Below are 15,740 nucleotides of genomic sequence, written 5' to 3' on the forward strand. Positions count from 1 at the left end.
AGTTCGAACTATTCAAACTTTCAAATGAGTTACTTGAGTAGTTCGATATATCCTTAGTTCATAGCAAATGCTATGTGTGACCTTGTGCTACTCTGATAAGTGTTGTCACACTATGTCAATTGCATAAGAGTTGCTTTACAGTACTTCATCCAATAGCAACACCGTCCAAAATATTTGAATCACTTTGCAAATATTTAAATTCAAATATGAGAATTTGAGTATATATCCATTATTGTTTTCTATATTTGTTTCTCAACATGATTCCTTTGTGAATGAGAAACTCATGATCACATCCACACATCAATACCACTAGACACTTTACCTTGAACCAATATCCTTACTACATTAAACCTCTCCGCCTAGTTCACATAGATTCACATTTCACTTGAGTTATTTCAGTAAATGGTAATGTGTCTCAATTAGGTATGCCCTGGATACTTGTGTTTGATACACTCCACCTCATATCACACAAATCTTGAGTCCAAACAGCCACCATCTTTCTAAATATCTTTCATATAAATTTCACCTCATGCACACTTATTCATACTGGCTTATATTGAAATATTCAATTTACAAATGAGTTAATTGAGTAATTCAATATATCACAAATCCATATCCAAGCCTATGTGTAATTTATAATATTTTGAGTAATTGTTGTCACACTTATTAGTATTTGTGTTGCACTATTTGTCACTTATGTGATTGAATTCACATAAGCCGTTCCGAATTCTTTTCATGCTTTTGTAAAGCATAAAGATTCTTCAATTATATCTTGGATAATTCATTACTTTCTAATCATGTGACTTTCCGTCCAAACTCTCACCGCCATATCTTGCAAGCCAAACCTCATGCCACACCTTAGTACCATAGAGCGATTTCTGAGTGTTGTCTTGTTTGATTTTGTTGTTGTTGAATTGTGTGTTTATGTTGTGCTATATTTTATATTATAGTTCGTACGGATAGACACGTATTTTGATTAAGTGAAGTGAACGCGCTTCGACTACAAAAAAGGCAAGTGACACTCAATTCCTACCTATTTTGTTATGCATTAGTGTTTTTCAAACTAGTATGCATGGTAGGATTTTGTTTTCGAAAGTTATGCTATGCTTATCAATCCCAATAGTGTGTAGCCACCATGAACCCTTGCTAGGATTATTAGTTTGCCTAGCAATAACAAAATGCCACTGCTGTTTTGATTATTCTGGATTGTGAGTATTGAGAATGAAAATTAACAACCCTAAATGAGACACCTGAGTGGATTGGTTGATTGGTGGGCGGCTACTCAGGGCCACATGGTGGTTGTCTTCGCCTGAGGGTGCGCATAAGTTGAGTGGCTACTCAGGGCCACATTGTGGTTGTCTTCGCTTGAGGGTGCACTTGTGGATGGCCACTCGGGATTAAAGAGATTAATATGTCGTCCATATTTTAGATAGCTTCCAGTGCAGCCTTATGGTATTATTGGCTCTGCCGGGATTAAGTAAGTTGTGAGGTCCAACTTGTTGCTAGACATGATGATGTGGTGACGGCCAAACGGGAACGGGTCTAGCTAGTTATGGTTGAAACCTTCTTCTGAAAGATCTTGTCTCATTCTTCTCTTGGGAAGGGTGGGTCGTAAGGTGAAAGTGCACAACCTCTCGAGAGTAAACCTAAGGTCTTAGCCGTGTCCCCGGTTATGGACAATTTGATCTTTCTAGGCAGGGAATGTACGGAAGAATCTCATCACCTTTTTTGAATGAGTTAAAATTTGAGTAGCAACTGTCGGATAGTGCATGGGAGATGTAACCATGATACTGTTTATGTCATCATCACAAGTTTTGTAATATGTTTTGTTTTAATAAAATGTAGGATAAAATTGGCTTTATGCAAATTTGCCTAAACTCCACTAGCCAAATATCATGTAGATAGTCATGCCCAAAACTGCCACCATATAAGTGTCATTTGCCAGTACATCATTGTACTGACCTCCATTCGAGGAGCTGCATATTCAAACGTGCATGATTTTCTAAGGAGAAGTACGTGGTAGGATCTCGAGTCTACATTCCAACATGACTGCCTGTGGCACATAAAGATGATGAAGGCTCATTGATTGTAATAACCTAGAACATAGGAACAACGAAGGGTAGATTTAGAAATGGGTTGTGCATCTCATCGCAAAACGGGGGAAATTTTCGCGCCTTATTGCAACTAAACCTAAGAGGGATCGAGGTTCTCTCTCATTTTGCAATTAGGGTTAGGCAATGTGAGTTAGGGAAATTTCGACATGATCTCTTTTGTATCTTATCAATTTGGGGAATGATTTCATTTGACAAGTATTAATACATTGAAAAATAAGCATTACACAATATAAATATGGAATTCACAATTCAAACACAACTTATGAATTCAAATGACTTTGAATTTCAAATTGAATATTAAATACAATATTTAATCAAGAATATAAACATTACATAAGACAAAAGCTCATAAACAAAACTTGAGCTTTATTGATACACAACACAAATTACAAAGTCTTTACAATATTCTTGATACAAGAATTGAGGAATAATAAACAGAAATGAAAAAGGGAAATTACAAGATTTTCCTAAACTAAAAACTAGACTAATGCTTGAAGCACATCTTCTGGTCATATTCACCTTCAAACCTGCAAAACAAATAACAAGTACTAGCCAGAATGTAAGTGTTAGAAGTTCAGTTTGGACAGATAGCACAACATCACAGAAGTTCAGTTTGGACAGTGAACACTGTCATTGCACACTTGTGCTTGTCCAAATCCCTGGACAGCACAAGATAGGCACGAACGGCACTAAACCGAGCAGCCACAGGGGCTCAAGTTTCAGCATATGAGGGCTGGTGCTGATCAAGCAACAGCAAGGCCATGCAACAGCTGAGTCACAAAGCAAGCCAAGCCTGTGTGTCATGGCCAGAGTAGAAGTAGAGATGATATAAAAGGATTACAAACCCTAGAACCAGTGCACAGTCGACCAGATAAGATTCACCAGGTAAGGGTGAAGTTAGAGCAACACATAGTTCATCCAGTTCTTGCTCAAGAACAGCACAAACACACACAAAACCTCGGCCATCGAAATCATGGTGACCTAGGAGATCAACCAAGACTCGGAGGTGAAGGGCTTTGCACAAACCACAAGTCCGCAACAACAAAATATTTCATTCTAGGAGCCGGAACAAGGTATACCAAGTTCCCGGACAGATCCAATGGATCTGATCCATAAGTTATGCATGACATAGTCATGGGATTGAGCAGATGCTCAAATGGGTAGATCATCACTTGGTTTTCACCAAGGATTACTGCCAGTCTAGAAGCCACTAAAAATGGAAATCATACAGATACAGATCTTGTGCACAGAAGCTAGCAATCATGCACAGATGCACACACTAGCAAGATATTATGCACAGATAAGCACCAGTAGATGTGTTGCCTTGATTAGCAGCTAATACAGACTATACAGTAAATCCTAAGCATGTAACCATCAGTAAACCCTATATTTCATTAGGCAAGCATATTGGCATTCATATCTAGTATGATCCCCAAATATGCAAGCAAAGTTGAGTAGCCACAAGATCCAATCAAATAGATGAGCAACCAATCAGTAGCAAGGTTACTGAGGTCACATCACACTTAGCACCATTTAAAATAAAGCCAACTATAGCACATCATCATCCGTGAAATGGATTCAGCATTCATTTGCTTGCTAAACAATCATGAATAGCAAATTCATATGCAAGCAAGTCATTTAAATCATCACTGCATAAGCAATTCATCATAAATCAATTTATCCAAGCATGAATATGTAACAAATTCATACTACTTATTGACAGTAGCACACTGTAGGGCAACACAGCACCAATCACTGCATCATAGCCACTGGATCTAGTCCAGTAAGCTAGAGCAAGCAATAGCACATGTATGCAGTAGCATAGTGATGCTTGAGCATCAGCATCACCAAGGAAAATGAATCACTTAGTCACAGAAGTAATCAGTAAGCAATCACTGACATTTAATTGATCAAATGGATCAATTGAATCAAGTCAAACCACACAAATAAGCTAACCAACAAGCGATGGTTGATCCAATGGATCAATAGCTTACACAGGAAGCACAGAAGCACCTCACAGGCACCACTGGCAATCACAAGTGTCACTGATGCACAGCAGCACACCTAGACAAGCAAGTATGGATTGCCAGTAAGAATAACAAGCCATAATCATGAAGAGCATAGCATAGCAAGCTTGTAAGCAAGTACAGAGTAGTATAGCAATATCAGAGCATGCTAGGAGCAGCAGACAAGCAACAAATGGCAGGTATAGCAAGCAAAGCAACACTGGCCAGTACCAGAAATTGGTAGATTGGCCGGAATTTGTAGAAAATGGAAGCACGAGTAGCTTAGGCAGCAATTGCGGTGGCTCCGTATGATCATAGGATCATCGAGAGAGCGATGAGAACAAGAGGAGGAAGAAGCACAAGTAGCTTGGGAGGAGCACAGTCATGGAAAGGAGAAGGAGGAGAAGCAAGACACACTTACATGCGCCCGGTGGCGAGGCTATGGCATGGCGAGGCGAGTGCTCGTGCGGCCATAGCGACCTGCAAAACCCAGGGTAGACGCCGGCGTTACGCCGACGAGCACGAACACCACCACAGCAGCACGGCACGGAGACAACGGCACTGGTACTGCAAGCAGCACCGCACCAGGTCGGTCTCAGGAGCGCGCACGTCGACGGCGAGGGCGAGGGATCGCCGGACACCACCAAATCGCCCAAGGCGATTCTCCACGAGATCCAGAGTGGAGGCGATTCGCCAGGAGAGGAAGAGATGGGGGAAACCACGCGGACAGATCGATAGATCGTCTCGCGGCGGTCCCGATTTGGTAGGTGGCAAGGGCAGGGGAGCATGGAGATGGCCGGAGAGCGGCGGCGGCCATGGTGGCGACACCATCGCCACGGGCGTCGCGAGAGGATTAGGGTTAGGGATGAGCGAGTGAGAGAGACGAGCGAGTGAGTGTGGTGGGCCGCTTCGGCGCCACCGACCCGATATGGGACACGCCTTAGTGGGCTGTCCCATGGGCCTTAGTTAAGTGGGCTGGCCCAATAGGGGCCAGGGGTAATTTAGTCTTTTTACTTTTTAGAAAAAGACCAGGATTTCACCAATTTTTAGTAAATAAAATACAACTCTAAAAATCCCTTAAAAATTGGATTAGTGAATGAAAAATAAATCCTAACCAGAATAAAATATGAAATAGAATTTAAGAAACAAATTCAAAATTATGAATTTGAAGAATTTAAATAATAACTTGGAATTTTAAACTATTATTTCCTTGTATTTAAAATTCAAGGAAAAATCTCAAATAAGTTCAAATACTTATTTTCAAACATTTCAAAATAAAATTCTATTATTCCAAGTCATTTCTATTGAGAAAAGTATTTTTCAAAGAAAAATACTCTATTCCCTATTTATTCCAAAAATATAGAGTCAACTCTATTATTTCAAATCATTTTTGGAATGAATAAAGAATCACCAAATAAAGTAGTTTTACCTTGAATTATTTTACTTTATAAGAATTAAAGTGGTTTATCCATTAAAACAATTGCAAATCACTGCCAAAGGCATAAATCTTAACTCAACCCTAAATTGCTATAACTCAGCGGGGTAAAGGGATTCAACATAAAATAATACATCCATGATTGCATTATTTGGATTTTATAACATTGTCCTTACCGGACAATGATGCTTCTTACAGAACCCGAGGTCCAGGTTCCATCAACTACATTGAACTGCACTATCTCGCAGTCCACAGGCAAGTTCACCCTTGCTCATATCAACTTGAGTATTTTCTAGTACTTTAATGCAAAGCTATATATACTTATCATTCCTGCATCGCAAATGAAATGTTACTTTCCAACTATGAATATGACTATGTGGCTGGCAATGGAACCATGGTATGTGTTGATATGGTGGAGGTTCCATTGCATGGGTTATATCACCCTAGGATTAATTAACAATGCCGTCCGAGTGATTCTAGCGCCGTACAAACCGCGTTGACCATGAGATCTATAATGGCTCTGGGGAAGCCAGCCGTATCTTTTCCCTTCTGCACGCCAACGGATTGGTAGAGCTGGCGGGGTGTTGGAGGCACTACCGCAATAGGTTGGGATAGCCTTTTAAATCCCCATCCATTAGTGATGATAAGCTCTATGATCTATGATGGATTGTCCGGAGTACACCGTGAGTAATGCCGTATTATCGGAAGAAGTCTACTGGGGGTGTAGGGTCGGACAAAAGGGTGGGTTTGCAGTCGCGGAGAAGGCGGTGTGGGCTTGGATTTTCATACCTGGCCTCACACCAAAGGAAGTGTGAACGGGGGCAAGTCCTCGCGGATGGCAAAAAGGGGTGGAATCTCTTGTGGGAAAAGTAACGCACCTCTCGCAGAGTGTATCAAATTGTGGCTGTCACTCCTTGTTCCGGGAAGGAACTGCGAACGCGGCAGGAAAGGAACTCCATGAAGTTCTAGTCAACCTGTGAAGACTGGCGGGCATAGTTTTCATAATAAAAGCAACCTTTTGAAGAAATGATTATGAAACATGCATTGACCTGCGATTTCTTGATCAATGGTCGTAGCTAGTGCATCAAACACCTTTTACTCTTTTCGAACTTGCTGAGTACCTCTGTACTCACTTTCTTTCGACACCCTTGCTATACTGTGATCCGGAGGTGGAGGCCATCAACGATGGAGCACCGGAAGGAAGCTACGAGCTAGTCTACGAGGAACCTGATCTTACCGGCGGAGTTGAAGGAGTAGACTATGGGATAGTCTACGGACCTGATGACACGGAGGTGGAGGAGTAGTGATGAACCCTAGCATCATAGAGCAGAGCAACGTAGAACTTACCTAAATAAGTTGTTGAGCTCTCCTTTATATATGGTTATAAGTTGTAATCGTACTTAAGTAGTATCTTAGGGTGTTCTCATAGGACCTGTGAGAATACCAACTTGTTAAGACAATGTGTGTAATAATATATGGAGTGTTATGACCTGCAATGTTTCGTTGTACCACTCGAGGGATATGGCAATTTGTGAAGAAGTCCCTTCACAAAGATCATATCAACGACTTGTATACTACAACATGCAATGGTATGCTCGGGTCACAGCAGCTGGTATCGAGCAAATGTTGCGACCTTAGGTTGGAAAAACCTAGTATAGGGAAGAAACCCGTAGGAGACAAGTAGAAATAGTAAAGGATTCTCTAGAAATATGGTGATTATTCACATGAGAATAGCAAAACCATATATTTTAGTGCGATAATTCTTTATTATAGTTATTATGATGTATTATCACTACTAACATTTTGCTTTTGTATACAGCCATAATGGCGAACACTTTTTCAAAAAGGACTTTGAGGAAGGTTGAGGGATGGCTCGGTGATTATGATGGACCAATCACAGCTCTCCTGTGTGGGATGCTGAAGGAACTCCATTGTGACCCACGGATACCTTTATCAAGTATACCTACTATGATGGGGAAATCCTAGCCAAGTGCGAGTATCGGTCCAACTACCGACAAAACTCGCCGATGAGTCGTATAATGCCATACGGAGAAGCCAAAACCATCACCACAGCCTATCACATGGGCCTATTCAAGGCAATCCTTGATATAAGGCAGCACAAGTCAGTAGAGCTGCTATGTTCAGAGATTTCTCATATACCTCATGCCGAGGAAGATGAGGATCCCACTCTGAATCATCTGGTGTTAGCACACAGAAGTCCTGAAGCTGCAAAGACAAAGCACATGGATAGTCGTAAGTCTTTATTGACCACGATGTATCTTTTACACATGAAGATGAGGGGTGAGATTGACCACATGCTAGCTGAGTTCACGGACCCTGATAAAGTCCAAACTTGGATGCGTGATCTGAGGGCACAACCACAACACACTACACCTTTCTTTAGCCTAGACAGCTATGTAGATTTGAGTGACCAGCTTGTCTCGTAAAGATCCACTCACACCCAACTTTGTCCCACACTATCCACATGTGTCGACATCGTATGAATCCGGATATGGGGGAGATGATTCCGAAACCTAAACCGCTCGGAGTCACCAATCGAGAACTCGACTGGTTGGCGTTTCGGGGAACCATATGGGGATGAAGGAGAACCCATCACTTGTGATTCAGAGGATGAAGGAGGCGCGGTTAACCAAGATGTTAACCAAAGCTTTGGGCAGGAAGAGAAAGACACCAACTCCACTTCTTTAGATCTGGAGATGGGATTACCCAAAACATCCCAGTACGTCGTAGGTGAGAGTTCTGGAACCAAGAAAAAGAAGAAGAAGAAGAAGAAGATGAGAGGTCAAGTGAGTAGGAATCCTCCATGGATGGCAGAAGAAGGTGAGCTGTATCCCACTGGGGATACATATGAGTCTTTATCCAGCTACTTTGGCATGACAGATCTCTGTCTCGGCACTTCGTCCGATTCAGACTACATACCTACTGGAAGGACCTTCATTCCGGACGGTGTTCGGAAGACAAACCGCTGTACCGGATGGACCCCAGGGATGTACGCGGAGGCGAGTTATGATGACGAGGAGTAGAGCTCCAAGGAAGAATAAAGTAATCTAGGTGGTATTGTAATAGAACGTATTTTAAATTTCCGTTGGCTTGGGCTTTGAGCCAAATAAGTGGTTTATATATACCACATGTAATATAAGTTTGTGTGTGTTATGTAATATACAAAGTATATGCATAATAAATGTTTGTTTTGGATTTGCTTCTTGATTTCATTGTGTGACTAGTTCTGGGCAATGAGTTGAGCTCAGAAAACATTTGCATGGTGTATTATGAGTAATCGCTCTTTGTTACAGGACTAGGGGACATGGCGTTAGTTGAAACTGAAGAGGCTCGAAGAGAGCGGGAGGCGAGAGAAAAAGAGGAGGCAGATGCAGCAGCTAGAGCAGAGAATGCACCACCACCACCACACCCAATGATGCACCCAGACTTCCAACAGTATATGAGAGCAATGGAAGAAGATAGGAGGTGTTATCAGGAAAGTCAAAGCAAGAACATGCAAGACTTCTTTACCCAAGTCATCAATGAAAGGGGTAATGAAGGCAATGGAGTAACCCTATCAGACTTCCAAAATGCAAGACCACTACCTTTTACATCAGCTCCAGAACCAATGGACGCTGAAGATTGGCTCATGGATACGGAACGGAAGCTGAAGACCGTTGGTTGCAACGATGAGGAGAAGATTCGATATACTACTTATCTGTTGTCAGGACCAGCAGCATCATGGTGGGAGAATCTTGTCGCAGTACACCCTCCAGATAAGGTGTTCACCTGGGAGGAGTTCAAGAAGAAGTTCCGGGAGGCTCATGTTCCGGAGAGCGTGGTGGAGTTGAAGAAGAGGGAGTTTGAAGAACTACGTCAGAACACTGCACCCATCATGCAGTATGTTCGGGATTTCAACAGGTTGTCCAGGTATGCACCTGAGGAAGTGGACTCGAAAGAAAAGAGAAAGAAGTGGTTCATGAAAGGCATGGATCCATACATGCAGATGCAACTGAGGTTGGCACGGACTGCTGAATTCCAGGAACTGATTGACTCGGCAATCACTTTCGAGGATGATTACAGGCAAGTCCAGGAGGATAGGAGGAAGAGGGCTCGTATCGAGCCAAGGAAGTACCCAATTAGTAAACCAACACCTGATCGGAGTTTTAAACCCCGATACCGACCTACTACTGGTAATCAATACAACCGGGGAGGTCAGAATCCGAACCCAATCAATCAGATCATCTGCAACAACTGTGGCCTGAGAGGTCATATGCAGAAGGATTGTCAGAAACCCAGAATCATCTGCGATGGTTGTGGGAAGGATGGACACATCAAGCCGGATTGTCCAAATAAGGCGTCTTGGAGCGGACAGAGCTCAGGAGAACGAGGTGGAAACAACAACAACAACAACAACCGCAACAACAACAACAACAACAACCGCAACTACAACAACAACAACAAGAGGGGAAAGCCTTATGGAAAGCTGAATTGCACATCTTTGGAGCAAGCGGAAGAGTCGAATCAAACAGTCTTAGGTACGCTAAGCATCCTTACTCATCCTGGCAAAGTCTTATTTGATACTGGAGCAACCACATCATTTCTTGCATTGGAGTTTGTGGAAAAATTCGGGCTTAGATGTTCTAAGTTAGAAACCCCTATAATCTGTTCTATCCCGGGGGGAACGATCTTAGTAACCCACGTGAAAGAAGCACAAGTCATAACCATATGTGACTGTGTGTATTTCGCGGACCTATTCATCATTCCTATGAAGGACATATCAGTCATCCTAGGGATGGACTGGTTGACAGAGAATGGAGCGGTGATCAACTGTGGAGACAAAACAGTATCACTTCGTAACTCTATTGGAGGCCGAATAGTTTTCCAAGGAGACAAATACAGTGAGTTGGAGATAGGATTGGAACTTAATAGTTTGAAGGAAGTGAGGATTGAAGATATCCCTGTAGTAAAGGAGTTTTCAGATGTATTTCCTAAGGAACTACCGGGCATGCCACCCGATAGAGAGATAGAATTCACTATCGACCTGATTCCAGGCACAACACCAATAGCTCAACCACCATATAAGATGGGGCCAAAGGAATTAGTGGAACTGAAATCTCAGATTGATGAGTTAGAACAGAAGGGATTCATTCAAGAAAGTGTGTCACCATGGGGTACACCAGTCATTTTTGTGGACAAAAGAGATGGTGGAAAGAGAATGTGTGGAGATTACAGGAATCTTAACAATGTAACTATCAAGAACAAGTATCCTTTACCTAGAATCCAAGATCTTTTTGATCAAGTTCAAGGAGCTGGAGTCTTCTCGAAGATAGATTTAAGGTTAGGATACCATCAAATCAAGATCAAGAAGGAGGATGTGCCAAAAACAACGTTCATATCAAGGTATGGACACCATGAATACTTGGTTGTACCATTTGTACTAACAAATGCACCAGCAATTTTCATGAATTTGATGAACAAGATATTCATGAAGTACTTGGAAAAGTTTGTGATAGTGTTCATAGATGATATTCTAATCTATTCCAAAGATAAGGAAGAACATGCCAAGCATTTGAAGATAGTTCTGCAGATTTTAAGAGAACATCAGCTATATGCAAAGTTCAGCAAGTGCAAATTTTGGTTAGATAGTGTTGAATTTCTTGGACATGTCATAACCAAAGAAGGCATAGCGGTGAATCCAAGCAAGGTTCAGTCCGTATTGGAATGGAAGTCACCCAAAAATGCTAAGGAGATACGAGGATTCCTTGGTATGGCAGGCTATTATCGGAGATTCATAGAAGGATTTTCGAAGAGTGCCAGACCAATGACCAAGCTACTCAAGAAAAATACTCCGTTTGAGTGGACGGATGAGTGTGAAGTCAGCTTCCAAACACTCAAAGATAAGTTAACCACATCACCGGTGTTAGCAGTTCCTGAACCAGGAAAGGATTATACGGTGTATTGTGATGCTTCCAAGAATGGACTTGGATGTGTTCTTATGCAAGATCGGAAAGTAATCGCTTATGGATCAAGACAGTTGAAGCCACATGAACACAACTACCCAGTACATGATCTAGAGTTAGCGGCAGTTGTGTATGCTCTGAAAAGTTGGAGACAATTTTTATATGGATCCAAGTGTGAGTTATACACCGATCATAAAAGTTTGAAATATTTCTTCACTCAGAAGGAATTAAACATGAGACAGAAGAGATGGTTAGAGTTGATTAAGGATTATGACCTTACAATCAACTATACACCGAGCAAGGCTAATGTAGTAGCGAGATGCCTTAAGCAGGAAGAGTACGGAGAATCAACCTACGGAATGGGAGATTCCAAAGGAACTTCGGAAAGAGCTAGAGGATGCGCAGATTTTGTTTATTCAAGGTGATGTTAAGGGAAGTATAGCAACCATGAGGATTATGGATGAGATGTACTCAGACTTGAAGTATGAGATTATCCGAAAACAAGCGGATGATTTGTTCATCCAAGAAGAAATCAAGAGGATTGGAGAAGGAAGACCATCGGAATTCCATCTAGGGGATTTTGATTCATTATACTTTCAGAAAAGGATATGTGTACCGGATGATCCAGAAGTGAAGTCGATCATATTAAAGGAAGCACATGAAACCCCTTATTCAATACATCCGGGAAGTACTAAGATGTATATGGATTTGAAAGAGATGTTCTGGTGGAACAACATGAAAAGAGAGATAGCACAATATGTCTCTGAATGCCATACATGTCAGCGAGTAAAGGCAGAACATCAAAGTCCTGCGGGATTACTCAAACCACTAGAGATACCGGAGTGGAAATGGGATGAAATTGGAATGGATTTTGTTACTAGTCTACCAATTACTAGTAAGAAGAAGGATATGATATGGGTAATAGTGGACATGCTTACCAAGAGTGCTCATTTCATAGCAGTAAATACAAAGGATACTGCGGAAAAGCTTGTGGATATATATGTGAAGGAGATTGTGCGTAAGCATGGAGTACCCAAGAAAATAGTCTCAGATAGAGGTTCAATTTTCACATCAGCGTTTTGGAAACAACTCCAAGAAGCTTTGGGAACCAAGTTGGATTTCAGTACGGCATATCATGCACAAACCAGAGGACAAACCGAAAGAACCAATCAGATACTTGAAGACATACTTAGAGCTTGTGCTCTGAACTTTGGAGGCTCATGGGAGGACCATTTACCTTTGGCGGAATTCTCATATAACAATAGTTATCAGAGTAGCATCCAGATGGCACCGTACGAAGCATTGTACGGAAGGAAGTGTCGATCACCAATTTGTTGGTTTGAAACCGGAGAAAACAAGGAGTTTACACCGGACTACATCAAGGAGAGACAAGGAGTTATCGAGGTGATCCGGGATAGACTCAAAATAGCGCAGAGTCGTCAAAAGAGTTATGCCGACCAAAGAAGAAGAGCTTGGGAACCGAAAGTGGGAGACATGGTTTATTTAAAGGTTAGCCCAATGAAAGGACTTAAGAGGTTCGGAGTGAAAGGAAAGTTAAGTCCTCGATATATAGGACCATTTAGGATACTCAGTCAGAATCGAGGAACAGCTTTTGAGTTGGAATTACCGGCGCAACTAAGTCAAGTTCACAATGTGTTTCATGTATCACAACTCAGAAAGTGTTTGAAGGCACCGGATGATCATGTCACATACGAAGAAATAGAATTGCAATCGGATCTAACTTATGTGGAAAGACCTGAAAAGAACTTAGAAGTACAATGGAAGAAGTTAAGAAACAGAGCAATCAAATACTGTAAAGTTCAATGGCAACATCATCCTGAGCGAGAAGCAACTTGGGAGACAGAAGAAGAACTCAGGAAGTCCTACCCCGAGATGTTCATGTACCAATCTTAACTTCGGGACGAAGTTTCTGTTAAGGGGGAGAGGCTGTAATAACCCAGAACATAGGAACAACAAAGGGTAGATTTAGAAATGGGTTGTGCATCTCATCGCAAAACGGGGGAAATTTTCGCGCCTTATTGCAACTAAACCTAAGAGGGGTCGAGGTTCTCTCTCATTTTGCAATTAGGGTTAGGCAATGTGAGTTAGGGAAATTTCGACATGATCTCTTTTGTATCTTATCAATTTGGGGAATGATTTCATTTGACAAGTATTAATACATTGAACAATAAGCATTACACAATATAAATATGGAATTCACAATTCAAACACAACTTATGAATTCAAATGGCTTTGAATTTCAAATTGAATATTAAATACAATATTTAATCAAGAATATAAACATTACATAAGACAAAAGCTCATAAACAAAACTTGAGCTTTATTGATACACAACACAAATTACAAAGTCTTTACAATATTCTTGATACAAGAATTGAGGAATAATAAACAGAAATGAAAAAGGGAAATTACAAGATTTTCCTAAACTAAAAACTAGACTAATGCTTGAAGCACATCTTCTGGTCATATTCACCTTCAAACCTGCAAAACAAATAACAAGTACTAGCCAGAATGTAAGTGTTAGAAGTTCAGTTTGGACAGATAGCACAACAGTTCATCCAGTTCTTGCTCAAAAACAGCACAAACACACACAAAACCTCAGCCATCAGAAATCATGGTGACCTAGGAGATCAACCAAGACTGGAGGTGAAGGGCTTTGCACAAACCACAAGTCTGCAACAACAAAATATTTCATTCTAGGAGCTGGAACAAGGTATACCAAGTTCCTGGACAGATCCAATGGATCTGATCCATAAATTATGCATGACATAGTCATGGGATTGAGCAGATGCTCAAATGGGTAGATCATCACTTGGTTTTCACCAAGGATTACTGCCGATCTAGAAGCCACTAAAAATGGAAATCATCCAGATACGGATCTTGTGCACGAAGCTAGCAATCATGCACGGATGCACACACTAGCAAGATATTATGCACGGATAAGCACCAGTAGATGTGTTGCAATGATTAGCAGCTAATACGGACTATACGATAAATCCTAAGCATGTAACCATCGAGTAAACCCTAGATTTCATCGAGCAAGCATATTGGCATTCATATCTAGTATGATCCCCAAATATGCAAGCAAAGTTGAGTAGCCACAAGATCCAATCAAATAGATGAGCAACCAATCAGTAGCAAGGTTACTGAGGTCACATCACACTTAGCACCATTTAAAATAAAGCCAACTATAGCACATCATCATCCAGAAATGGATTCAGATTCATTTGCTTGCTAAACAATCATGAATAGCAAATTCATATGCAAGCAAGTCATTTAAATCATCACTGCATAAGCAGTTCATCATAAATCAATTTATCCAAGCATGAATATGTAACAAATTCATACTATTTATTGAAAGTAGCACACTGTAGGGCAACACATCACCAATCACTGCATCATAGCCACTGGATCTAGTCCAGTAAGCTAGAGCAAGCAATAGCACATGTATGCAGTAGCATAGTGATGCTTGAGCATCAGCATCACCAAGGAAAATGAATCACTTAGTCACAGAAGTAATCAGTAATCAATCACTGACATTTAATTGATCAAATGGATCAATTGAATCAAGTCAAGCCACACAAATAAGCTAACCAACAAGCGATGGTTGATCCAATGGATCAATAGCTTACACAGGAAGCACAGAAGCACCTCACAGGCACCACTGGCAATCACAAGTGTCACTGATGCACAACAGCACACCTAGACAAGCAAGTATGGATTGCCAGTAAGAATAACAAGCCATAAGCATGAACAACATAGGATAGCAAGCTTGTAAGCAAGTACAGAGTAGCATAGCAATATCAGAGCATGCTAGGAGCAGCAGACAAGCAACAAATGGCAGGTATAGCAAGCAAAGCAACACTGGCCAGTACCAGAAATTGGTAGATTGGCCATAATTTGTAGAAAATGGAAGCACAGGTAGCTTAGGCAGCAATTGCAGGGCTCTGTATGATCATAGGATCATCAGAGAGCAGTAGAACAAGAGGAGGAAGAAGCACAGTAGCTTGGGAGGAGCACAGTCATGGAAAGGAGAAGGAGGAGAAGCAGCACACACTTACATGCGCCTGGTGGCAGAAGCTATGGCATGGCGAGGCAGTGCTCGCGCGGCCATAGCAGCTGCAAAACCCAGGGTAGACGCCGGCGTTACGCCGATGAGCACGAACACCACCACAGCAGCACGGCACGGAGACAACGGCAC

The sequence above is a fragment of the Lolium rigidum genome, chromosome 7 (assembly GCF_022539505.1).
Source record: "Lolium rigidum isolate FL_2022 chromosome 7, APGP_CSIRO_Lrig_0.1, whole genome shotgun sequence".
In the NCBI taxonomy this organism is placed as follows: Eukaryota; Viridiplantae; Streptophyta; class Magnoliopsida; order Poales; family Poaceae; genus Lolium; species Lolium rigidum.